The 25,970-nt window shown below is 44.4% G+C and overlaps 1 long non-coding RNA gene and 1 pseudogene across 2 annotated transcripts; both read left to right on the top strand.

Annotated features, from left to right (window-relative positions):
- Window positions 1–21,404, top strand: LOC306780821 (centriolar satellite-associated tubulin polyglutamylase complex regulator 1-like; annotated as a pseudogene). The gene is made up of 9 exons: window positions 1–198; window positions 297–399; window positions 957–1,087; window positions 1,328–1,412; window positions 2,161–2,246; window positions 3,610–3,817; window positions 4,911–5,019; window positions 18,128–18,191; window positions 18,436–21,404. The product of its transcript is annotated as a centriolar satellite-associated tubulin polyglutamylase complex regulator 1-like (transcript).
- On the top strand, window positions 9,920–17,683 carry LOC306780840. The gene is made up of 2 exons (XR_013772169.1): window positions 9,920–13,666; window positions 13,803–17,683. It is a non-coding gene; the product is annotated as an uncharacterized lncRNA (long non-coding RNA).
- Window positions 21,405–25,970: the final 4,566 nt, after the last annotated feature.

The raw sequence follows: 25,970 nt of genomic DNA, 5'->3' as shown, positions 1-25,970 counted from the left end.
CCCACCATATTAGGGTCACATCCACGCGACGGATGGTCGGTGCTAAGATGGTGCTATGATGGATGCTACAGAGGTCGCATTGCTTTTAACTGTGTACATTTACCTCAAGTCTATTCATGTTCATTTCAACGTCCTCTCCTGAAAGCATGAGCAGAATGAACCGCTTTAATTCCACCGTCCCAGATGACGAGTACCTCGGTAGGATGTGTGTTAGCTTTGCAGTGCTAACAGCTGAGCTCTTTAGCTGGTGTACTTTAGATCTGTCTAATGGTCGCTCTGTGTCTGTTTCCTCTCAGCGGACAGTAACGTGCTGTTCTACCTGAGTGATGCAGTGACCCAGCTGCTGGAACACAAAGAGGAGTACACCCAGTTTGGGGTGATCCGCTACTTTGCTGAATAGTATGTCACACTCCTCACACAGTTAGTCTAATAGTTCCTCTGACCTGGGCAATAGTTTGGACTGATGTAGGCTTTGGGAGGGCGAATCTCCTCAAAGATAATATTGGAAAATTACAGAATATAAGGAAACTGGAACTACAATTTTCAAACTTCCCCGGTACCTTTTATCTGTTATTAGGTGTACAGTATAGTCACAATCATTCAATTGCCATTGTAGTTGCTGGTTTCTTTTGTAGGAAATGTATACTAAGCCAGTGTTCTAATATGATAATGTGTTTAATAATATACATTTGTACATTAAAACACTGTAAATGTGATGCATACTCGTCTTTCACGCTGTTTTGCGTTTATGCGTGGTATGTAATCTAAACGGTGAGAAGTCTACTGAACTAGATGACATTTTGTTTTACAACACTGTCACCCTCGCTTAGAGAGTCGGTGGAAGAAACACAATTTAGTGCTTCTTGTGTTTCTTTTTGATCTAACTGATTACATGAATGTTGAGGTGGACTTCTTCTTGTTTGTTTTAATTGCTGTGTGTGTGTGCATGTGTGTAGTTTCAGCAGTGTAAAGAACAGTAACCACGTCCTCTTCAGAGAGTATAACTACATCAGGGCCACTCCCCATAACAGAGCCTCCTTCATCAGAGTCTTCTGGAGATGCTACAGACAGATCGGCAAGAGCGGAGGTGAGTGAGAGCCACACACTTCTTCTGTTGGAGGTGTAGTTTGATCGTTATAGTCACTCAATAATTGCCCCTTTCTCTATATAAGGCTACGTTTATGTTATTACATGCGGAAGTATTAAAATATGAATAATTCATTGACGTGTAAAACCCACTAGACCTGACTTGGTTGGTTTGACTCTTTAACGTTGGAATGAATGCATCACTGTGTCTCTTCTGTAACTGCATTGAGTTGTATTCCAGACTCTCTGTCCGTGCTGGAGTACAGGTCGCTGCTGCACTTGTTGTGTCCAGACTTCCCTTTGGCGATGGTGCAGAGTGCAGCCAGGTCAGTACACAGACGCACCTCAGACAGCACGTGCACATTGTTTTATGTCTTTGTACTGTTGTTCCCCGATCCCAAGAGGTCACACCTTTGTTTGTTTGGTTACCACAACACTAATGTTGCATGCTGGGAAAATGTGCCTTTTTCAGTTTACTCTAACAATCAGTATGAGGCACATGCGGTAGAGTAAAGAGGATGGCCACTACATTTGTATTAAAGTACAGTGTAGTCGTTATTTTGTAGTTACACTGAACAAAAATATAAATGCAGTGTCAGTTTAACTGAAAGATCTAAGACCTTTTCTAGACCCGCAAAATGATTATTTCTCTCAGATTTTGTGTTGCTGATTTTTACACAGATGTGACTTGGGCTGGTCCCAATAATAGGCCACTGTAGCATATGCAGTTTTATCTTCATAAAACATGTATTAGGCTCTCTGAGCTATGGATTTGACATGACTGCTGCTACAGAAATGCATCTTTTAGTCACATCCGTCTTTTATGATGTTTCTCTTTTTGTTGAGTGTAGATTGTGTATACTGCACATGCGAATGCTTTATGTTACAACAGACCTAACAAGAAGATATAATGCAATCAGTCATTGGGTGAGGAGCCTTCTCTTCTCTGTTAAATGCATTTCAGTGTGTTGCATACTGACGTGTTACTGGGCTAGTCGGGTCCCTTAAGGACCAGTTCTCCCCTGGACGTATCTGGTATGAACTGTTATCTGCTTTTCTTTTCTTGTCCTGTAGAATTGTTCTGATGGACGATGCCATCGACTCTCTGATGTCTTTTTCTGATTTCCTCTATGCCCTCCAGCTGCAGTTCTACTACCCAGGTACAATACAAGCTACTGTTTCATATGGCTGTGTTCAGTATGTCCAGGCTTATACATTCACTTCACTCAGTTTGGCTGTAACCTTTACTAACGTGGGTGTGTTAAAGGGACAGTTCACCCCAAAATGAAAAACTACATATGTTGCCTCTTACCTGTAGTGCTATTTATCTCGACAGATTTGGTGTGAGATGCCAAGTGTTGGAGATGTCATCCATAGAGACGTCTCCCTGCTCTCCAATGTCCACCAGACTCTCCGTCTCTCTCCAACAGCGCACTATAGCTCCGATGAAACTGCTCACAAGGTCTGAGGATTATCTTGAGTCAACGAGTTATGATTTCTAGAAAGTGACATCGCTGTTGAGGTTGTAAATGTACTTTTTTGGCGCTTTGAACACCACCAGCCGAGTGCCAACGAGTTGCATTATGTGGGAGAGAAGGGAGACGTCTCTATGGACGATACCTCCAACACTTGGCATCTCACACCAGAACCATGGCCGTGTAGGTCACTGAGGTCCTAACTGTTGCAGAGATGTTGCACGACGCCAAGATTACGACCTACGTATCTCATCGCCGTCATTGTTTGTGTGTGTGGGGGGGAAGGGGGGGCGTGGTGAAGTGGATGATCTAGTTGTTACTTTAAAGTCTTTACTCAACAAGTTGGTTCTTTGATTATATCAACAGCTTGAGGTTCACCTAGTGGACTGCTTGTAGTCTCGTGCCGTTCAATATACGTTGATGTCTGCTCGGTGATGTCTGCTCGTCAGCTTCACTTCCAGCCTGTATCGCCTGCATGTGTTTAAAATCGTCACTGAGACGGATGAAAATGAAACGACATCAGTCAGAGCTCAGCTTTGGGAAGGGTAGAGGTCAACAAAAAACCATCTAGACTGATAAATAGTGCTATTTATCAGTCTAGATCGTTTTTTTGTTTTTTTCAGGTAAGAGGAAAAATATGTCCTTTTTATTTGTTGGTGAACCGTCCCTTTAATGATTTGCATTTGTTTAGACTCTTACTCAATATAATCGTTGTGTTTTATTCTCTATAGTAAGAGGTATGTTATACAAATGTTTCATATTTTCATTATGGATTGATTGTTGTTTAGTTAGAGGGTAAAACTGTCTGACAAAGATAAAACTCTTGCCCACTGGAAGGATTTCTAAGTTCAGATATCTGATATGAAAATAATAAAAGCTACATATTATCTACCGTTAGTGTGTGAGGAATCATCTTATCAGAAGTGAGCCATATAGAGTCATCAAATGTATATCTGATATCGAAGTTATGATGTGTGCAGTGTTAACAGTCTAATCCCATTTCCATACAAAAACTGAATAAAACAGTATTTAATCCGCGTGTCTGTAGAGTTCCTGGACAGCGTGCTGGTGATCTACCAGGATCTGTTAGCAGGGAAGAGTCCTAACACCGTCATCGTCCCCACATCCACCTCCATCGAGCAGCTCCCCTCTGTGGCTGCAGAGGAGACCGACAAGGAGAAGCAGCCGCAGGACGGCGTGGAACCGTCCACTCTGGCTCAGTGTGTTGATGCCCTCTGTGACCGGTTCAAACGCAGGTAAAGCATACACACACGTCCAGCCCTCACTCACTGGGACCACACAGCGTGTAGAATACACTCTGATGTTACAGGGTACATCGTGTTTACAAGAAAAGACATGGATGTTCAGAGAGGTCAGTGTCCTTGCTTCCCATTGGCTGTTGAGCATTCAGGTTGAACCATTTCTGCAACACTTCTAAACATATGATGAAAGGACCTGTACTGCAGCTTGTTGACTGGTATTTGTTTTCATCAAAATAGTTTAAGCATGATTCAAATAAAATAAGACAACTTTTAGTTAAAGTTTAAAATGAGATTAGATACACTTTATATTTGTAGATTTATATTGTATTGATTTAAAACAACTATTTGTGCGTGCATCAGATATATATTTGTGAATTAGATGTTTTGTGTGGATTTTTTTGACATTTACACATTTGAAATGACTTGTTCACAAGTCATAATTTGGCTTTTTTTTATTTCTGCCTGAGACCTGGCAACGGAATATGGAATGCATCCATTTAAACGGACTCCGCCCTGTGGACTGTTCTTATGTTGGGACACCGCGTTTGGCCGGCCGCGGTGGAGGTCTCGCCGTGGTCTGGAAGAATCAGTTTTCCTGCCATTTGGGGAGCACAGAACATTATACTACTTTTAAACTACAGCTGACTAGCTAGTAGCACCAAAGCTGTGGAATGCTCTGCCTGCACCTCTACGCTTTGCTGTTTCTGTGAACTCATCCAGAAATCAGCTCAAGACACACCTGTTTAGACTGGCGTTTGGGTAACAACTCCTGTCCTAGGCCTGCTTTTTAAACCGTGTTTCTGTTTCTGTGCATTTTAATGTAATGATTGGCCCTTATATGGTCACATTGTGCTTTTTGTTTGTAATTCTTCTCCTGTTAAGCACTTTGTGACTTATGTCTGTGAAAAGCACTTTATAAATACATTTTACTGACTTACTTACATATAATGATAACTATTTCTATGTGCATTGAAAAATATTTTTGTGGCGAGTCATTAATCACAAAATACATTTGTGAATCTTTCTGTGTGCATTCATTAATATTGAGACTGATCTGACCCTGTCGTGTTTGTGTTCCTGTGTGAAGTCATCCTCCCAGGTCCTGTATGAGGGAAGTAGGGAACAGACCAACAAAGTCTCTCACTACAGCTTCCTAATGAGCCTGGCTAAACACGAGACCATCAACCAGACTATTGGTAGGTTTAACATTACACAGTCGTAGTATTACTGCTGCTACTACTGCTTCTGCTACTACCTATACTGCTACTACTGCAACTTCTACTTCTACTACTACCCCTACTCCTACTGCTGCTACTACTACTGCCTCTTCTACTTCTACTACTACCTCTGCTGCTACTACTACTACTTCTACTACTACCTCTGCTGCTACTACTGCTTCTGCCTCTTCTACTTCTACTACTACCTCTGCTGCTACTACTGCTTCTGCCTCTTCTATTTCTACTACTACCTCTGCTGCTACTACTGCTCTGCCTCGTCTACTTCTACTACTACCTCTGCTGCTACTACTGCTTCTGCCTCTTCTACTTCTACTACTACCTCTGCTGCTACTACTGATTCTGCCTCTTCTACTTCTACCTCTGCTGCTACTACTGCTTCTGCCTCTTCTACTTATACTACTACTACCTCTGCTGCTACTACTACTACTTTTATTACTACCTCTGCTGCTACTACTGCTTCTGCTTCTGCTTCTACTACAGTCTTCAGCAGACTGGACTACTGTAACGGTGTGTTTACAGGTCTCTGTAAAAAGTCTGTCAGAAAGCTGCAGCTGATTCAGAACGCTGCAGCTCGAGTCCTCACTAAGACCAGGAGGGTGGATCACATCACCCCAGTTCTGATGTCTTTGCACTGGCTTCCTGTCCAACAAAGAATTGACTTTAAAATCCTGCTGTTGGTTTACAAAGCACTGAATGGTTTAGGGCCAAAATACATCTCTGATCTGCTGCTACCTTATGAACCATCCCGACCCCTTAGGTCACATGTGTCAAACTCAAGGCCCGCGGGCCGAATGCAGCCCGCCACGTTATTTTATGTGGCCCACGAATCCGCCAGCAAAGAAAAAATTAAATATAATTTTTTTTTCTTTTTTTTTTTGGGGGAAAAATAATTAAAAGTTTGACTTGAAAATAAAAGTATCCCCATGTTCGAAATTATGAGATAGAAAGTTGAAATTATGAGATAGCATGTTGTCTGTGTACCGACATTAACTATCACAACAGGTGGACAGGAGAGGCAACAGCCCGAAAAGAGGTTTTCCAACGATTGAAAAAGATCGACAAATAATCCCAAAATGTCCACGAAGAGAAAAATTGATACAGAGGGAAGAAAATGAAATGAAAGATGGGAAAGCGAATACATGTTTGTGCTTCAAGGAGAAAAACGGGTCTGTCTTCTGTGTTATGAGGCGTGTCGGTGATGAAGGATACAATTCACGTCGGCATTTTGACACCAAACACGGAGCTAAATTTAGCCTCCAAGAAAAACATCAAATTGTCCAAGAATTAAAAGGCAGACTGCAATCACAGCAGAATATATTTACACAGCTACAGCCCAGTGCATGCTGAAGGTATGTGAGCAGAGCTCCGACCAGATACAGACTTTTATAAATGTCAGTTTGTGAAGAAACACCATCGCAGACCGAGTTCATGAACTAGCAGCAATCTAACAACACAGCTAGCTAAGAGACGAGCAGGTACTTGTGTTTCGAATTAACTGTTGATGAAAGCACAGACAACACGGATACATCATCTATCATGTTCATCAGACCTGACTCTCAGTGAGCAGCTCTTGGATGAAGCTGCCATGCACAGGACGACGACAGGGAGGAACATTAGTGATGCAGAGAGGTGACACAAACAGCTTTGAACAAAGTTAATGGAATAACTTGTGTTTGATATGTGTCTTTGTTCTTTTCTTTAATAGTTTGATCTTTGATAGAGTCATGTGGGTTTCTTAACCCTCAATTAAAATGATTTATGTTATAATAACAGAAATGTGTTTAAATATCATTTTTCAGTTATATAACTGCATGTACAATATTTTTACACTTGAATAAACAATAATCAAATGCAGAGACAGTTATTTAACAATATGTTAGGGAGAAGTTAGTTTTACAGTCTTACAGTTACAACCGTCCCTTTGAGGGCGACCGTGATGCTGATGTGGCCCAGAGTGGAAATGAGTTTGACACCCCTGCCTTAGGTCGTCTGGGACCGGTCTACTTTCTGTTCCCAGTCAGAACTAAACATGGAGAAGCAGCATTCAGTTTTTCTGCTCCACATATCTGTAACAAAGTCCCAGAAAGCTGCAGGTCTGCTGAGACCCTCAGCTCATTTAAATCAAGATTGAAGACTTTTCTGTTTGCTGCTGCCTTTAATTGAACCACATTCAATTAATATATTAATCAATATTTTTAATAGTTTTATGTGAAGCACTTTGAATTAAGACCTCAGAGAGGCCGGGTTAGAGTCCTGAGGCGGGGTTGGAGTCCCACGCTATATAAAAGAACTGCACAATATATCGCCATTTCCTTCGGGACCGAGTTCGTGCAAAGCGTACACTATAAAACGAACTCCAAACTTTCTCATTTGGAGATTGTCCGATGTTTTATCTTTTACAGCTTACATGACTATTGTCCTGTTCTGCTATGTCTTTCCTCGTCTCTCCCTCTTGTGTCGCGGTGTGTGTAAATGTCACTCGAATCAGGAAACTTATCAGAATCCTCATATCTGATTGGCCGAGCTGCAACACGTAACAGCTGCAACAAATCATGTGTGTGCGGCTTTTATTTTGAAATGGGGTGGGTGTGTGGGGGGGGTCCTCTAAAAGTCTCCAAGACCTGAAATGACTGTGGGGGTGGGGAAGACCTCTAAAGATCCCTAAGACCTGAATGTCTGTATGAGAGAGACACAGAGAGAGAGGGAGAGGAGTGTATGTTGTAATGATAAAAAATGTTTTAACCTCCTCATGTTATTATCTGTGAGACATATTGCTGTTTAGAAAGTTCATTTGTACAGGCGTCTGGATGTCTGAACACATTGACCTATTTGGTCTAGGACAGGGGTGTCCAAACTACGGCCCGCGGGCCAAGTACGGCCCGCGGTCCATTTTTAATTGGCCCGCAGCAACTTCTAAAAATATAACGTAATATGGCCCACACTTGAAACTTGCGCTTGACTGTATTGTACTTCTTAGTTTCACCACTAGGTGGAGATACTGTGTTGAACAAGGCAGCTTCTCCACAAAAAATAAATGCAGGAATTCAACAACGTTAGCGTGTCCAGAAACACAGTTGTGCGGCGAATCGAAGACTTGTCAGCTAACCTAAACCATCAAGTGTCAGATAAAGCTCGTGCTTTGGCTTTTTACTCCATTGCATATGATGAGAGCACAGATGCCACAGACACCGCACAGCTGTTCATTTGTTTGCGGGGAGTTGACGATCATTTCTGCTTTAGGAGCTGCTTGATTTTAGGAGTCTAAAGAGCACAACAACAGGTAAGGACATGTTTGAAGCTGTGTCAGATGCAATTGACAAGATGGGACAAGCTGTGTGGAGTTATAACAGATAGGGCTCCAGCTATGAAAGGCGAGCGCAAGAGAGCGGAGGTGAGGCTGTTAAAATGCAGCGTATCACCCACCAAGAAGCCCTCTGTGCTAAGACAGTCCAGCTTGGCGATGTGATGAACACGGTTGTGAAAACTGTCAACATAATTCGAGCACGAGGGCACTCTACGCAACTTCAATGTTGCGCACTTCCCCACGCAGTCCGAAGTCAAATGTGCTTTTCCAAAGGCCAACCTTTCTGCTGAAAGGGGGAAATACGTGTCCGTGACAACGTCTCTCATGACAGAACTCAGTCAGTGCTTACGTGGCGGCTGGTCAATAGAGGGCGATAGGGCGCCGCCCCACCTTGAGCCACAACAAATAAAATAAAATGAATAATAATAAACGATACAAATTGTCAATATTTGTGTTTTTTAAATATGGAATCACCCAGTAATATGTGTAAAATATGATATCTGCGGTAAATATATGCTTTTCCTGCATGTCCTCTCTGCGTGTGCATGTCTCAGCAGCTCTGTGGCGCTGGAGAAACTGCCCAAAAGAGCAGTGAAGCAGTTTAGCCAATTGCTGATTAAAGATATAAATGTGTGACATACAATTTAGCCAATCAGCGCCCTCAAATAGATTCAGCTTGGGGCAGAATGCCCCAAGCTGAATCTATTTGAGGAGAAACTGCAGAGCTGATATCAGATCAGCCTGACCTCACAATCAGACAGCAGACTAGCAGGAAAGGGAAGCAGTACATGCGAAGCTACTAGCTGTAAATAAGATGTCCTGACGTGTTTGTCAAAGTGTTATTTTCTGCTTTTTTTCATGTTGGAATAAATGTTAAATATTTAACTGCAAAGTAGCAATACGTGTTTGATACCTTCATTTATTTAGCATTAAATCATACTGGGATGTTTGCTGAAATTGATTGGATGTGGCACAGCCCTACCTAGAACATGTTCCACCAGCTGCCATGGCTTTCAATATTTCTCATTGAGAGAGACATCGAGCTGTTCTCAACTCCCTTCTATTTGAATAATGAGTCTGTTCGGCTCAACATACGTGAGCAAACATCTCTGTTAAATCTGAACAAAAGCACATTGAGAACCAAATTTGATTGATTTTGCTCACTTTAACACACTAGGGGTGAGGCGATCGGACCTGAGTGGCCCAGCCCTTGGTATATTTTTCTGTATGTGGCCCTCAGTGAAATAAGTTTGGACACCCCTGGTCTAGGACGAAGGTCACTTTTCTTTCCCAGTCGGGACAAACCGCCGACGTGGTCTTTCTCTATATCAGCTGATTCTTGTTAGACTAAACATTTCTGCCTTAGTCTCCTGTGTTTTATCTGTTCCTCTCTGCCGGCCGGTATAAATATCTTGTTTGGATTTTGTGTCTTTAGAGCATATTCACAGCTCACTGCAATACGTGGTGGCGTTTTGTGTTCTCTGTTTGCAAACATTAAATTGACTTCTTGAAACTTTGATCATTCATCGAGACTCTGTTTTTGTTTTAGACACTTTGGATAAAACCAACTTCACTCCTGAACTTGTTAAGGAAATATTCCACAACAATTTGGCGTCACGAACAGGATACGCTGACCGTCGGTCAGGCTCCAGAGGACCGTCCGGAGGAAAGGATCCTTCCCAGGACAACACAACCAGTTTCCTGTCTCATACCTCCTTAGACCAGAGAGAGGGAACCGGCGGAAACCGGGGAGACCTGATTGGCGGCACGCGTATCCCACGGAAAGAATTAATTTCTACAAATCGGGTAAGAAGTTGAAATTCCAATTGTAAACAGTAAACGGTAAATTGTAAAGACGTAAAACGTAGCAGACACAGATGAGTGATCAAGTAGTCATTATTATTTGGGGAATACAGCTGGTTTTGACATTTGTATGGTTGGTTTATGGGTTCTTCATGTGACTCCACCTAGGTTTCTGACGTATTATTTCATGTGATTTTATAAAGAGAACGAAGTGATATATTACGATAACGATTTTAACTCAAAATAAAGGAGCTTTTTGAGATTGTAACATTGATCGTGTCTCTGCAATTAAGTCGAAATAAGATTCGTTGTTATTTACCTTTATAAGATTCGTCGGTAATAACGTAATACGTGAATTTCAGACAGGGTATTGTGAGCATTCTCCTAAGTATAAAGAAACTCAAAAAGGTTTTAAAGTTTTTCGCCTAAGGATAAAATAAACTAAAAGAGGTTTTTCTAAAGTTTTCACCTACGGATAAAAACAAAGGTTTTACAGTTTTCACCTAAGGATAAAAGAAACGAGGGTATTGTGAGCATTCTCCTAAGAATAAAGAAACTCAACCTTTGCAGTGACGATTGCATTGTGATAAGTAGCGTCGACGTCCACACCAGAAGGAACATGGGTGGCAAAACTTCACACTCAAAGGAGCCAGAAGGTCCGATTGTGGATTTAATGCGAAAGAAACACGGGGAGTCATGTCTGGAATGCCTTCCATACTGGTCAAGGGAGTTTGGGTTTCCAGAAAATGGATCATTAAGTTCCGCTAAACTTAAAATGTTACGAGGGGATTTAGAAACTAGAATAAGAGGGATGACGAGTGGCAAAAAGATTCGAGTTAAAGAGGTAGGGGTGATTATCAGAAATCGGACTTGCCTGAATATATGGGAAAAAGAGTGTGAATATAGGGAGAGAAAACAGCTGATGAAACAAATGACGTGTTTGAAGGAAGAAAAGACAAGCGAGGACACTACACACACACACACACCCTCAAGTAACCCATTTCTTTTTTCTTCTTCCATATATCCGAGCCTAACGGGAGCGGGGGGTCCGCTCCTCGACGTGTGTCCTCGACCTTCCCCGCAACCCGTCGTCCAACTCCCCGGACCTCCTTTTACACCACCTCCTCCTCCTCCACCTCCTCCTCCTCCTCCACCTCCACAACACGGACCCAAAGCCACCCAGCCCGACACACGCCAGCTCCGCGGAAGACAACAAGCGGCTGAATACAGTAACGCGGCGTACCAACAGGACCCAACTTCTCCACCTTCAGGCTCTGACCCATTCTCACTCCCGCTACATGGCTCTGCGGGACCCCAGAACGTGAAACCTGAGGATGAGTTCACTTTCAGTGCCCCGATGATTCAAGTACCAGGAGTGGACGGTACTCCAGGGCTCGTGTTCAGAGCCTGGACACAAACTGACATTCTGCAAGCCGCATCACATCTGCCAAACATCCACAACGGTACAGCGTTTGCAAAAGATTTCCTGATATTCTGTAAAGAATTCATGCCCACAGGTTCAGAGGTCCATAGACTGCTGGTTAAACATGTCGGCCCGACTGACTTCAGCAAAATCAGAACTGTTGTCACCGGAAATGGCTGCGATTCCAGATTGATGAAACTCAACTGGGGCGACAACGAGAACGGACCCTACCGAACCTTCATCGAGGCTGTCTGCGCTGAGATCGCGCTCAGATTTCCATCCAAAGTCAACATGGCTCTCATCAACTCCACCAAACAAGGTAAAACCGAAGATGTTACTTCCTATCATCAACGTTTAATGTCTGCATTCCAAACGCACAGCGGTCTTGAGGAGCCAGGTGACAAAGCCATCATGACTGTGTGGGAGACACATCTCAAAAACGCCTTTGTCAACGGACTGCTGCCCGACATCAAAGCCGCAACCGAACGCTCTGTGGTCGGCCTAGAAGACGCCCGACTCGACGAAGTGGTAAAACATGCACGCCACAATTACAAAGTGTTGGATGACAATCAGACCCGCCAGGACAGGCACAGCAAACAAACGGGAGAGAAGGCTCAACTTGCCATGCTTCAAGCTGTCCAGCAGATGACGCTGGGCGCAGAGGGAGGGAAACCGACTCCTTTCCAGCCACGTAATAACTATAGGAGGGCCAGAGAGAGAAACAGAGGAAGGGGGATGTACCGTGGTAGACGGCGTTTCCAAAATGGCCGCCAAAGTGGAGTTTTTCGCCAGACTCAACCCAACGAATGTTTCGGCTGTGGCGAAACTGGTCACTGGTATAATGACTGTCCTCACTACGTCAACCAGGGAGATCCTCGTTTTCGAAATACAGGAGAGGGGGGGGGACGTGACTCATTCGGCACCTACTGACGTGATGCGGGGGAGGGAGACGACGCCCGGACGGGGGGAGCGGCTTCCGGCCCCAGGCCTCCGATGCAGGGAAGTAATATGCACACACACATGCAAGACACACTCAAACATACATTTGCTCGCAATGAAGATCTGCTTCGCACGCTCAGTGACACTGGCACACACACATGCAAGACACACTCAAACAATCCTTCCTCCTTTCCCCTGACACACACACACGCACATACTGCAGAACAACAAGCTGCTCTCCTTTTCGCCATTTCACATTTGGAGCAACAGCGCCTGCTCTCATCCCAACGACACACGAAACACATATATGCAATGTTTTCATCACAATCATTCAAAAACATGCCGACTACTGTTGTTGTTGTTGAGGGAAAGAAGTTAGAGTTTTTGGTAGATTCAGGGGCCACTTACTCAGTAATTCAACAGAAATATTTTCCTCATCAGAAGATGAGCGGGCGGTATGTTTATACACAAGGGGCTTCTGGGTTAACAGTAACTGAGAAATTTAGCAGTCCAATGACGAGTGTACACACTGACTTGACTGACGAAAAACCCGACATTAGAGTGAAACATTCGTTTTTACTTTCGCAAATCTGTCCCATTAATCTGATGGGCAGAGACCTGATGTGCGCTTATGGCATCTGTTTGGCCTCCTCCCCTGACGGACTGAAAGTGACTAGACACAGAGCCATACAACACATGATGCAGATGGCTGCTCCTGTTCCACTTCATGTTTATCAGTGGTGGATTCCTGTGGAGGAAGCCACACGACTGGTTCAAGACGTTGACACTCGTGTCTCGCCTCATGCAGAACGCATGAATCCCGAACATCTCCACTGCACCTCCTATGTCTCTCAGGGTGCAGATGAATCCTACGAGGATACGTTTTTTGAAGGCATCAATGATGCGATTGTTTGCTCTACCTTGTTTTGGTCAACATACAAATCTGCTGTTTCTGTGTCTCTCTCTCCCACACAGAAAGAACTATTTCGAGTGGCAGACTCGTCTCCTCACATCTCGCTGTCCAAGGGTCGAAATGACCAATGGCGTGATCTGGGACCGTTCGTGGCACAATGCGAAGCGCTCACTGACTGGGAATCAACAAATGATCCACTCGTGTTACGCTCAAAGTCGACTGGGTACCATCGTGGTTTTTGTGTTCTCCTGACGGCAGCTTCACATTCTGTCTATGTTTTTTATGAACACAACAACAAAGCTAAAACGTTCGTCTCTAACGCTGTCTCTATTTCTCCCGCTCTTGCCTCTGTTCCACAGACACTCTGGGCGGCGCACAAATATGACGTGGGTTTGATCAACAACTGCCAACCGGTCGTCATTACTCCACGCTCTGACTTCCGACCCCACAAACACCAATATCCTCTGCGACAGGAGGCCATTGACGGTATTACACCAGTGTTTGAATCACTCCTGAAAGCAGGAGTGATCGTTCCATGTCCGGATTCGCCAGTAAGAACACCAATTTTTCCTGTGAAAAAGATCAGAGACAAAGACAAACCCACTGAGTGGCGTTTTGTGCAGGATCTGAAAGCAGTAAATGCTTCAGTCCATGCACGCGCCCCGAATGTGCCTAATCCATATACTATTCTAGCTCAGATTCCACCTGATGCTAAATGGTTTTCTGTTGTTGACCTGTCAAATGCTTTTTTCAGTGTCCCAGTCGACAAAGATTCTCAATTTTGGTTCGCCTTTAACTTCAATGGGAAACCTTACACCTTCACACGGCTGTGTCAGGGGTATACAGAATCACCAACAATCTACAATGACGCTCTTAGGGAAAGTTTAGAAAGTCTAACTCTCTCACCAGGCTCTGCCCTACTTCAGTATGTCGACGACTGCCTTATCGCAGCTCCTACTCAGGCACAGTGTCAGAAGGATACATTAAAGCTGCTACAGCACCTAGCACAGGAAGGCCACAAGGCCAGTCTCTCAAAGTTACAGTTTGTAACACAAAACGTTCATTTTCTTGGCCATGACATTTCAGGAGAAGGTAAGACTCTCTCCCCCAAAAGAATCGCTTCAATTGTTTCGTTGCCTCAACCAAACACTAAAAAACAGATGATGTCCTTTCTAGGAATGTGTTCATACTGTCGGTCTTTCATACCTAACTACTCACAAATGGAACAGCCATTGTCATCTTTGATCCACGGTAAGAATCTCACAGCACATGACAAAATAATTTGGACAAAAGAAGGCCATGACGCTTTCACGCAAATGAAATGTGCTTTGCAAACTCCTCCTACTCTAGGGTTGCCAGATCCGCAGAAGCCGTTCACTCAAACAGTAGATGAAAGACAGAGCTGCATGACTTCCGTGTTGCTACAATCTCATGGCGACAAACTCAGACCAGTTGCGTATTTCTCCGCAAAGCTTGATCCAGTCGCTGCTGGCCTGCCACAATGTTTGCGTGCTGTGGCCGCGTGCGAAAGAGCGCTCGCAGCATCACGTGACATTGTCGGTTACGCGCCGCTGACACTGCTCGTACCTCACTCAGTCTCTTTGATCCTCCTCGAACAAAAGTCCTCTCATCTCTCTGCAGCGCGATACTTGCGTTATCACACATGTCTCCTAGACATGCCGAACGTAACGGTCAAACGCTGTACTAATCTTAACCCTGCATCGTTACTTCCTATTCCTGGGGATGGTGAGGAGCACAACTGTTTGGCTGAGCTCCAAGCTCAGTGCACTCCTCGTCCTGACCTGTTGGACACTCCGCTGGCCAACAGCGAGATGGTAATGTATGTAGACGGATCAGCCTCTCGCGATCCTCAGACTGGTACTAATCTTGTGGGGTTTGCTGTTGTTTCTGACTCTGATGTGCTGTGTTCAGGTTCCCTACCATGTCACCTCTCAGCCCAGGCAGCTGAGCTCATTGCACTCACTAAAGCATGTAAACTGGCTAAAGGTAAGACCGTTACTATCCACACTGACTCTCGTTACGCCTTCGGCGTTGTGCACGATTTTGGCGCTTTGTGGAAACATCGCAAATTCCTGAAGTCTGACGGTAAGCCTGTCCTTCATCACACTCTCATTGCTGAGCTGTTAGAGGCCATTCTTTTGCCTACAGCCATTGCAGTATGTAAGTGTGCAGCACACACTAATCAGACTAATGACGTACCAACAGGAAATGCACGAGCAGACGCGTCTGCCAAAGCTGCTGCTCGACGTCCGGTCCCCACTTCCTCTGCTCTCGCGTTTTCATGCGTGCAAGTTCCTTCTTCTCTTATAGCAATGCAAACTCTCTCCACTCCGGAAGAGCGACGGCTATGGTCTACTTCAGGGTGTACTTACACAGATGGACTTTGGGTGGGACCTGATGCTAAGCCATGTCTGCCTAAGCACTATTTCAATCATTATGCCAAGTTGACACATGGGTTAGACCACGTGTCAAAAGGAGGAATGTTGAGGGCATTAAATGAAACATGGTTCACAAAGGGGTTCACCTCATATGCACAAAAATTTTGTTCTGCATGTGTAACCTGTTCTACTCACAATGTAGGCAGGCCGGTAGCGGTGTCCAGCCAAGCTGCACATCCGCCTCCAACACGGCCCTTTGAACACATTATGATGGACTTTGTTGAGCTCTCTCCATCTGAAGGTAAGAAACACTGTCTTGTGATGGTGGACATGTGGTCAAAGTGGGTTGAAGTTTTTCCATCAAGCAAACAGACCGCTGCAACAGTGGCAAAGGCATTGATTTCGGAAATCATTCCTCGTTGGGGCATTCCTACGAAAATATCAAGTGACAACGGTTCTCATTTTGTAAACCAGGCCATTACAGAACTAAGCGCCTATTTGGGTATCGACTTAAGAACACACTGTGCTTACCATCCTGCCAGTGGTGGCGCTGTTGAACGAGAGAACGGTACCCTCAAAACAAAGTTAGCAAAATGTTGTGCTGACACTGGGTTACCATGGACAAAAGCCCTGCCTCTAGTGCTGATGTACATGCGTATGAGGAAACGAACACGCAGCAATCTGAGTCCTTTTGAGATATTGTTTGGTTTTCCTCCTCATGTAGGCACGGAAGCACCCAGGGCACCGCCCCCATCCACCGCCTTATGCGAACATGAAATGTTGAGATATTGTGCGCAACTGTCCTCTGCTCTATCTAACATACGACAACAGGTGGCAGCTGCCCTCCCGAGGCAAGCGGAGGGACCGCTCCACAACCTGAAACCCGGTGAATACGTAGTGGTGAAAGATTTCAGACGGAAGAACTGGAGAGCACAGCGCTGGCTGGGCCCGTTCCAGATCCTCCTCATCACGCACACGGCAGTAAAGGTAGCTGAGAGAGCCACTTGGGTCCACGCGTCACACTGCAAAAAGGTTCCCGACCCAGGAGAAGCTTCAGGTGAGCAAACACCTGCATCAAGTGCCAGCCAACGGGCACCACCGAAAGAACCATCGCAGGAGGACAAGCAGTGATTCACGGACGGGATCACAACGGGCAGTGGCCGACAGACACGTCGTGATCTGTGCTAACGGTCTACAACTCATCAATACCCCGAGGGAAAAGAAAAGGACAACAACCCGCCACCCATCACAACCTCAACGTGTTCCTGAGAAGCAGGGCTCGAAACGGAGCACACCCAGGCCTTTCATCATGAAGCATGATCTAGCTAGGAACAGACCTCTCAAGACAGAGGCAGAATAATCCTCTGGGGTCTGTTGAGACAAAGGCAGTCCACCCTTTGTGCTCTAGTTAGTCTGGTTACATTTTTTTTTATTATGTTAATTGTGGTTATGGTATAACCAAAAGAGTGGAGTGTAATGATAAAAAATGTTTTAACCTCCTCATGTTATTATCTGTGAGACATATTGCTGTTTAGAAAGTTCATTTGTACAGGCGTCTGGATGTCTGAACACATTGACCTATTTGGTCTAGGACGAAGGTCACTTTTCTTTCCCAGTCGGGACAAACCGCCGACGTGGTCTTTCTCTATATCAGCTGATTCTTGTTAGACTAAACATTTCTGCCTTAGTCTCCTGTGTTTTATCTGTTCCTCTCTGCCGGCCGGTATAAATATCTTGTTTGGATTTTGTGTCTTTAGAGCATATTCACAGCTCACTGCAATACGTGGTGGCGTTTTGTGTTCTCTGTTTGCAAACATTAAATTGACTTCTTGAAACTTTGATCATTCATCGAGACTCTGTTTTTGTTTTAGACACTTTGGATAAAACCAACTTCACTCCTGAACTTGTTAAGGAAATATTCCACAACAATGTGCGCGTGAGTCTGTGTGTTTATCAACATCACTAATTGGCTCAATCGCGAACACCTGTGTGCCTGAAGCTATTTGAAAATATTCTCCATAGAGATCCCATTGAAAATAAAAAGCTTAATAATTCAAAAAGTTTAAAGGTTAGAAATATGAAAAGTCATAGCACCCCTCTGGTGAAAGAGCTGAACATTTTAATAGTTGAACGGTTTCTGTAGCTTAAAATATGAAGGAGAAGAAGAGGCGCGACGGAAGAATTAGAAGTTGAATAAAGAAACAGGATAACAATAGTTATTGTTGGAATGCTTAACAGCATTCCAACAATAAGCTGAACGTTGTCTTTCGTCCCTCTTCCTACAGGAGCATTACCCAGCATGGCAGAGTTCCTCATTGATCCAGAGATGGACCAGGAACTGGACAAACTGTGAGAACGCATACAGTGTACTGTACACTGCACAGGATGACAGTATCATAATACGCAAACACGTTTAGCTTTTCTCACATTTGTTTAACAGACATGCTTTTCTCGTTCTTTCCTTTCGCTGTTTTCTCATTTTGTTGTCCTCATTTCCTGTGTCTGGCCTTTACTTCCTGTCCTCTTTGCTGTGTTGTTCTCCTATCTTCCTTTCTTCTCTTAATAACTCGTTCTTTTTTCCGGTGCTGTCCAGAATCGCCCAGATCTCAGTGAGTCCCGGCAGCAACAGCAGCGGCAGTGCGGTGGGGGGGCTGAAGGAGGTGCAGAGGAGGGCCTCCCCCAGGAGGAACATCCACCACAGGAGGAAGATGGAGGTGGAAAGCGATGGTTCCACGGAAGAGACCGACTCCTCTGAAAACTGACCTCTTATCTTCCACCAGTCTGTGACATCTCACCTTCCATCTTATGTGGGAAACACACTGTGGCTGTATGGTACATGTCAAAACGTCCATGACCATTATTAGTTATGTGAACCCACACTAGTAGTGGATCAGCGCACGGCGGTGCAAGAGAACACTCCACCTTGCGACAGACTGTCTTCATGAGAGTAGCTCTGCATGCACTCTAGATTGACTGATGCTACGTATTGTTAGAAGTCCCACGTCTGCACATGATCATGTGACATGCTACTGCTCTGCACAGTGTTTTGAATTTTACTGGAATCTTACCAAACAGAATGTTTGCATTGGTTGGCAGTAATGGTATTTATTTAGTTATGAGTGGTATAACTAAGTAGAATATCAACAGTATCACTCCACTTTCTACTCAATTTCAAAGTATTTACAATTTTACCTGAAATTCGGTTGTTGTGATGTTGGAGAAGCCTCTTCATACCATAATGAAACACCAATACTCTCCACTACGAGTGAAACTAAGAAGTTTAAGTAAGTTAGCTGCTCCATATTACGCAAAACAAGGCCGGTCTCATTGCTGGAACACAAGATAGGAACCTCTTTTGGTTGTATTGAGTTATTTGTTCTAAACAGCATCCAACGACCCTTTTCTTTGCCTTTGCAGGTGTGTTTGGCCTTAATCCGAGTTTCTTGTAAATAAAACAACTGTCCGACTGGTTTTATGATGCTTCCCCTTTCCCCTAGTGAACTGGGTCGTAACAGGGTGAGAAACACGTCTTCTGGAGCAAAGCTGCACCTCGGCTGCAACATCTCAGCCAGCAAGAAGCTTGCACCATTTTATATCGCTTATGTTCCCACTGAGTATCATTCAGCTTCTCCCTCACAGACATATGCCCATTTTAGAGTGAAACGACTGTTGGAAAAACTTCAGTAATGTTTTTGTTTAGCCACTGTAATCTGAGCAGCTGGTTCCATAAAGTCTGTGTCCTATGAAGCATCTTCACACAAGCTTCCTCAGCTCTCTTCTTCATTAAGTGTCTCAGTTGTCTGTCTTAATGACTTTCTCATGTTTGTTTACTTGTGACCGGCGTCGAGGGTTGATCGTAAATCTGTTGTGTTCACATCAGTTTATACGTAGGATGATTTGCATCCCCACTAGTAGCTGAAGTTCGTCCTGTTTGTTACACAGTGAGCGGACGTTTGAGAGGAATATGCCCGGCAGCGGTGTGCGGAATCCACGTGAGCGGAGACGTACAAGCACGCCGGCCCGCTTTCCTCTCCTGCGTCGCCTCACTGCTTGAGAACGGATGAGCGCACCCTTAGCAAGAATGTCCAGTAATTCCACAGAAGTTAGCAGAAAAGTTGGAACTAAATCCGCTGGAGTCGTACCCCTGATGTTCATGAGCTCATCTCTGGTGAAGGAGCTCCGGGTATCGCAGCATAAAACTGAATTAACAACAAAAACAACACAAAACATTGCGCACCGAATCATCGAGGCAGCCATGTCCGGCGCCATCTTTATTGACCAGCTAGTGCCCTTGTCCCTACTGGTAGCATGAGGTGGTACCTGCAGTCCATCCAGGTTTCACAGGTAGTCCGGTTCCTCCAGGATGGCACATCCATACGAGCCGTCGCAAAAGGTTTGCTGTTTCTCCCAGTCCCGTCTCAAGAGCGTGGAGGGGATACCAGGAGACGAGGAGAGCTGGACAGGAAACAACCCAGCAGCAGGACCAGTATCTGCTCCTTTGTGGAAGAACAGGAGGAGCACTGCTAGAGCCCTGAAAAAAGTACCTCCAGCAGGAGAGCAGGTTCACAAGTAGCACATGAGACAGACGGGACAGAGTCTGGAGGTGACGTGGCGAGTGTCATGCTGCCTGCAACATCATCCAGCATGAGCAGTTTGGCGGTGGGTCAGTGATGGTGGCACAAACCTCCACGTGCTAGCCAACTGTACCTTGACTGCTGTTGGGTACAGGGATGAAATCCTCAGACCCATTTTCAAGCCTGACGCTGGTGCAGTGCACCCTGGGATCCTCCTGGTGCAGGACAATGCCCGGCCTCGTGTGGCCAGAGTGTGTAAGCCGTTCCTGGATGACAAAGGCATAGAGCCATTGACTGGCCTTCACGTTCCCATGACCTCAATCCATTGGAGAACCTCTGGGACGTTATGCATCTGTGCATCTGACGCAGCCAAGAGAGTAGTGCCACAGACGGTTCAGGAGCTCGTGATGCCCTGATCCAGGTCTGGGAGGAGACTCTGCATTGTCATGAGTGCATACATACACACTACTGAGTGAGTCACATTATGAGCTGTCGTGATGAAATTCAGGCCAATTTGATCAGCTGTGATTTAAATTTTTCCCTTTGATTTCAGGAAAATCTGAATTCTGACCATCGGCCTGGCATACTGGAACAACCCCGGTGTTCCATCGTTTGGGGTTCCCCTCGGGAGAATGTCACACATATCAGTGAACACGAAGGCGTCGCCCTCTAAATAGCATGGAATATGCCACTCTCAAGTTGTGGGTGGAAAATGGGCAAATGCTCCATCCCTCCACATACTGGAGTGTCTGGAGCTGGCCACTGTATGGAAAGTTTGTGTATGCCACTTTGTTTGAACTTGTAGTTGAAAGTCTCATCTTACCTTGATACAGTCACTGATTCCCAGTTGAACGCATCGAGCAGAAACTAGATAATGAGCAGATCAAGACAGCCTGTGTCAGAAGACCTGTACTCCTCTATGTATGATTGATCTGAGGAGTGGACCTCTCTATGTATGATTGATCTGAGGAGTGGACCTCTCTATGTATGATTCCTCTGAGGAGTGGACCTCTCTATGTATGATTGATCTGAGGAGTGGACCTCTCTATGTATGATTCCTCTGAGGAGTGGACCTCTCTATGTATGATTCCTCTGAGGAGTGGACCTCTCTATGTATGATTGATCTGAGGAGTGGACCTCTCTATGTATGATTCCTCTGAGGAGTGGACCTCTCTTTGTATGATTGATCTGAGGAGTGGACCTCTCTATGTATGATTCCTCTGAGGAGTGGACCTCTCTTTGTATGATTGATCTGAGGAGTGGACCTCTCTATGTATGATTCCTCTGAGGAGTGGACCTCTCTTTGTATGATTGATCTGAGGAGTGGACCTCTCTATGTATGATTCCTCTGAGGAGTGGACCTCTCTTTGTATGATTGATCTGAGGAGTGGACCTCTCTATGTATGATTCCTCTGAGGAGTGGACCTCTCTTTGTATGATTGATCTGAGGAGTGGACCTCTCTATGTATGATTCCTCTGAGGAGTGGACCTCTCTTTGTATGATTGATCTGAGGAGTGGACCTCTCTATGTATGATTCCTCTGAGGAGTGGACCTCTCTATGTATGATTGATCTGAGGAGTGGACCTCTCTATGTATGATTCCTCTGAGGAGTGGACCTCTCTATGTATGATTGATCTGAGGAGTGGACCTCTCTATGTATGATTCCTCTGAGGAGTGGACCTCTCTATGTATGATTCCTCTGAGGAGTGGACCTCTCTATGTATGATTCCTCTGAGGAGTGGACCTCTCTATGTATGATTCCTCTGAGGAGTGGACCTCTCTATGTATGATTCCTCTGAGGAGTGGACCTCTATGTATGACATGACGTTGAATCTTGTACTTAGTCGAAGCTTTGCCACAGTCTACTGAGTACGTAGCTGTGGTATTCTCTTCCCTCTTGCAAGCGAACAAACAGACAAAGACAACTTTGAATCTTCTGAAGACTTTATTATTGATTTGTGAACAAAACTCTCTTCCCCCGATTAACATAGAAATCTTCCATCACACCATTCTGTTGCTAACTCTGGTACAAGATGCCTCATGTATGTGTGACGCATGTGATTAGGGGAGGTACTAGAATCAGAGGAACATAAAAGAAGCAGGAAAACTGTGAGATTGGGCTTTTCCCCCATCTCTAGAGACTGGGATAGACTTCTTTAATAGACCCTTGGGGGTCTTACCCCCTCAGAGGTGGGGAGTAGAAGACCCTTTGTGCGTTATCAGAAGATCAGCGAGAGAGAGAGAGAGAGAGAGAGGAGAGTTCCAGGGTAGAAGCTGGATTATACTTCTTTAGCAAATCAGCGAAAGCTGAATAGAAATAAACCTACGTATTACAGTGAGAGTGCTAGAATTAGTTATTGTAGTACTGTGACTGTTTCATTGAATTTTAATTGTTGTATGTGACTGTTGTGTGAAAACCTTTAATAAAACAACGGCCTTACTATTTGTAAGTGTCTGAAACCAAACACTCTGGTTCTTTAGCACAGTTAACCGTGTGACCCAGACACCAGAAGCTACCAGAGGAGCTGAAGGTAAGTTCTCTGGGTGAAGACTTGGCAGTGTTAGTCATAAATGGTGAGATGTTCACAATAGGCAACAGTAAAGTATAGACGGTGTACATAACTATTCATACAGGGTGTTAGGGTTACATCCTACTGAGAGCGCTATAGGGCGTAGCCGTAAAAGACTTTCACAAAGACAATATTTCCGAAATCCTAACGACTCAGCTATGGGGTTAGCTAAAAGGCCGAAGGTATAGTTCTGACACCTCCAAGAGGAACCTAACCCTCGCAGGTGGGACAGCGGACGGAGTGCTAGGTGTAAGCTTGTGCTGCTTTCCCCGGGTCGGGATCCCTTCACGCTACAAAACCCGAGAAAAAGAAACCCATCTCCATCAAGATTTTTATATGTTTATATAATATATAATAGTCATTAGGAATCTGTAACAAAATTATGTCATTTATACCACATCAACTATCAAACAAACTACCCAATTAAATGAATCATTTCCTATTTTCTTTGGTATTTTTGTTATATACACTGTATATAACAAAAATACCCAATCAAATACCCAGCAACCATCATTGCACATCTGTATATGCAATGATGATTGCTGGGTATTTGATCATGTGACGAGTCAATATGAGAAACGGTAGCTAGTTTAGTCGCAAGACTGACAAGCTGAGCACAAACTGAGCAAGCAGTGATGCGGTTCAAACATAAAGGTGGCAGTAACAGGGTCCTTTAGAGCAGGTAACACCTAAACAGTGATGAGTAACTGACAAATACATCTTTCAATCTCTGACAAAAGTCAGCCACAACTGCAGTCACTCAAGTTTAGCCCTCCAACACATTCATATATTGCAAAATCCTGTCAAGGGTTATGATGAATAAAAATGAGGTGAACTTACAGACTTGTATTCTCGAAGGAGAAGGTCCTCTGGCTCCCACTGAAGAACATGTATTCTAAGTGCAGTTGTAAATGTAATTTATTGACAAGAAAAACTAGCATCATTATCACCAGTCTGTGCATCTTCTGTGTCTTCATTTTACAACATCGATATCATGCTGTGCTACACCCAGGTTTAAACCAACAGCATACAATGATAACTCCGATACAAACATACATACATAGAGTTTCTATACAGGATATATCGATATTGATGAGTCATGTACAGCAGATCCCCATGGTGTTAGAATCAGAAGAGTGGAATACAAAGAAGACACTTTCTGGTGGATCACAACAACTTCCTGTGGTGCACCTTGAATGGCTGCATGGAAATGAACGTGGTGGAAAGTACACTCAATGAGACTGAAACAGTTTGTCTTTCTTCCAGCTCGCCATTCATTTTCATTCACTTCAGTATGAAACTCAAACAACTGAGACTTGGAAGTGTGACATCTGTCATCCATCTTTGTAAAGTTCTTGTCTGCTTAGATTTGGGCAAATTTCTGATGCATTATTGAATTATTTGATCCCGTTCTGAAATGAATGATAGTTTGGGTGTTTTGAGGTGGGGTTGTATGTACTTATTCACAGTCAGCGTGTTACCGACAGAAGACAGGAGAAGCAGGGAGGACCACCAGCTCTGGAGCAAAGTAAAGTGTTGCAGTGGACGAGTGCAGCACCAGAAGCTTTTTAGCCAATCCACCTTTTAAGAGAGCGTAGGTAAGTTTCACTTTCAGGCTGTCTGCCGGCAAGATGAAGCAGTGAAAACCCTCCAAATATGGCGAACACTTCAATTGATATTGATTTGTGTAGGTGGGTCTTTCTTTTAGATGTCGACAGCAACTTATTGCTTTGCTCTTGTGTCGGTGTTCCTGCCTGTTTCTCCAAACTGGGGATGTGTTGACCGCCAACTACAGTCGGTAATACACTGACTTTGGATGAGGACCTCATACAACCCGGCTTCAAACACCCAAACCATTTCTTTAAGGCAATGGCAGGTAATGGCATATGTGAAATCAATGTTTGTCCTGTATGAAGGCTTCATTTGATACAGGTTTTGCAGACCAAATATAGATGTCAAGATGTTAGTTTCGCCTGCATTGTTTGTATTCTTCCTAGACTACAAAAGTAACAAGACCATGGGAGAAATACTTAGCTACTATTAATACTGCAAGTACTAACGCAAACTATAACAATACATTTGTGCAAACTCTCAGCAAAATGTTTCATTACATCATCTTAGATTAATGGCCTCCTGTAGAAAAGGTAATCAGTTCTACAGTAAATATGAAGTCAATCAAAGAGCATTGAACCACAATGACTGACTGAGGAACGACACCAGCCCGTGTTCAGATGCACCTTGGCCGAATATCTCTCTCGAGTCCCAGTAACATCATTTAACACGACTACTCATCTGGATGAGATTGACTGTATGGATCTAAATCGTATGATCAGAGACATCAGCAGTCAGCAGCTCAGCAGTCACCACTACACCAGAGCACACAGCACTATCCTCTGAAGACGAAACATTTCAGCCTTCATTTCCATTGACTTTACATTCTCTAATCTGTTTACCAACTTGTTCAACTGCTTGTACAGATGCATTCCGACTGGCTGGACATTCCAGTCCAAATTGTCACAACCTGGATCTTAAAGCTGCATTAATTGATTTTCAGGCTACTTGAGGCAGCAGGACAAGCTGAAAACACAACTTTGCCGTATAAAAGCTGTAATGTCTAGCTTGTTAGCAAATCTTTGTCTCTTTACATATCTGGCAGACACTGAGTAATATTATCGTTATTTTGAGTCAATGCTCAGATGGCCTGAGAAAAATAAATCCAATATTCACTTTCGTTTGGCTCTATTTTGGGCTCCATCAGCCCATGAGAAACGCTCTGTCTCTTTAGCTGCTGTGTGCTCCACTGTGTTCACCAGCTAGCTGCCAACTGTCAGTGCACAGTGGGTCCATCAGAGCCTTCAGCTCAAACAGCTTCCTGCTGCTCTCAGATGACAGGTTGGTCGGGGTGGAGCTGAAAGAGGCTCTTCATAAGAAGAAGAAGAAGAAATGATTCATAGAGCTGAGCGTCACTGCGTTGTTGGATAAA

This window comes from Melanostigma gelatinosum, assembly GCF_949748355.1.
Source record: "Melanostigma gelatinosum genome assembly, chromosome: 1".
Lineage (NCBI taxonomy): Eukaryota > Metazoa > Chordata > Actinopteri > Perciformes > Zoarcidae > Melanostigma > Melanostigma gelatinosum.
Note: the sequence above shows the minus strand (reverse complement) of the source record. Positions and strands in the feature narration are given on the sequence as shown.